A 2,173-nucleotide genomic window follows, 5' to 3' on the forward strand; every position below is an offset into this window, starting at 1 on the left:
AAATAGGTTCAAGAAAAATGAAATCCCTTTGTAACAGACGAGTTTCCGTATGAAATCCTGATACTTTGAAAGAGATTGTCCGTTTTGTACACGAAGTGCATCCACCTTTTGCCGGGACCCTCTCAACTTTCTTGCACATGCTATGTGGATGAAATGATGATACCATGCCAACTTTCAACCTCTTCAGAGTTCATTTGAAATGCTTTTCAATTTTAGGGTCTTATAGCTCAAAATAATTAGTAATGCATGAAAAATAACAAATAAAGTCAGAAAGGATTGAAAATTGATGATGTGGCTTTGAATGGTGCATTTTGAACACACAAAAAGTCAGGAGTTCAAATAAGTTTTAAAAAATGAAATCCCTTTGTAACAGACGAGTTTCCGTATGAAATCCTGATACTTCGAAAGAGATTGTCCGTTTTGTACACGAAGTGCATCCACCTTTTGCCGGGACCCTCTCAACTTTCTTGCACATGCTATGTGGATGAAATGATGATACCATGCCAACTTTCAACCATTTCAGAGTTCATTTTGAAATGCTTTTCAATTTTAGGGTCTTATAGCTCAAAATAATTAGTAAATGCATGAAAAATAACAAATGAAGTCAGAAAGGATTGAAAATTGATGATGTGGCTTTGAATGGTGCATTTTGAACACATAAAAAGTCAGGAGTTCAAATAAGTTTTAAAAACTGAAATCCCTTTGTAACGGACGAGTTTCCGTATGAAATCCTGATACTTCGAAAGAGATTGTCCGTTTTGTACACGAAGTGCATCCACCTTTTGCCGGGACCCTCTCAAATTTCTTGCACATGCTATGTGGATGAAATGATGATACCATGCCAACTTTCAACCTTTTCAGAGTTCATTTGAAATGCTTTTCAATTTTAGGGTCTTATAGCTCAAAATAATTAGTAAATGCATGAAAAATAACAAATAAAGTCAGAAAGGATTGAAAATTGATGATGTTGCTTTGAATGGTGCATTTTGAACACACAAAAAGTCAGGAGTTCAAATAAGTTTTAAAAAATGAAATCCCTTTGTAACAGACGAGTTTCCGTATGAAATCCTGATACTTCGAAAGAGATTGTCCGTTTTGTACACGAAGTGCATCTAGTTTTTGCCGTAACCCTCTCAACTTTCTTGCACATGCTATGTGGGTGAAATGATGATACCATGCCACTTTTCAACCTTTTCGGAGTTCATTTGAAATGCTTTTCAATTTTCGGATCTTATAGCTCAAAAAAGCAGTAAATGCATGAAAAATAATAAAATGCATAAAACTATAATATTTGTTATGATCAACTAAAAAACTAAAATCAATTAAAATATTCTGTTATGATGAACTAAAATAAAACTATAATATTCTTCAATAGCAAAAACAATCAACTAAAAAGCTTTTATAAAACTATAATAGCAAAAGGAATCAACTAAAAAGCTTATATAAACCTCTAGTATTTTTGAAACTAAAAGTATATAAATTTTATGCAACTTATATTAACAAAGTATTTTTTTGTTCAAAACATTAATAGCAAAAAGAATTTAATATCAAAAAAATTAACAAAATCTGGTTTTGATTAAAATAGATATTTAAAATAACCTAAAATTACCAAATTGAGTATAATGATAAAACATATTAATATTAAATAGCAGGAAATGGAATCACTCAAAAATCTATTTTTATAGTAAATTTATTGATAAAACTAGTGATTCACATACATTTAAAAAAATAAATTTTAAAACTAATGGCACTAACAGAAAGTTTATAATTTTTGTGACCTAAAAGCAAAAAATATATCACTAAAAAACTATAAGTATTCAGTTTTAAGTAGAAATAAAAAAATAAAAAGAAAAAAAGGAAAAAATGCCACCTACTGGACCTCCACGGCCTGAATACGACTAGAAACCCTACAATGGGCCAGGATTCAGGCCCGCAGAAGGCCCAATAGGCCCAACAGGCATGGCAAAGTAGAGATTAGGCCCGTAAGCCTGCAATAGAGAGGAGCTCGAGAGGGTGGCGGCAGCAAAGCTTATAAACCACTCCCAGCCCCTCTCAACTAGCGAGGTGGGACTAAACTTCCCACCGCACCGTGCCAGCACAAGGCCTATGGTCCCGGTTCATGCCACCAACCGGGACCATAGGTGGGCATTCGTACCGGTTCGTGGCACCAACC

The sequence above is a fragment of the Triticum aestivum genome, chromosome 1D, assembly GCF_018294505.1.
Source record: "Triticum aestivum cultivar Chinese Spring chromosome 1D, IWGSC CS RefSeq v2.1, whole genome shotgun sequence".
NCBI classification, from domain to species: Eukaryota; Viridiplantae; Streptophyta; class Magnoliopsida; order Poales; family Poaceae; genus Triticum; species Triticum aestivum.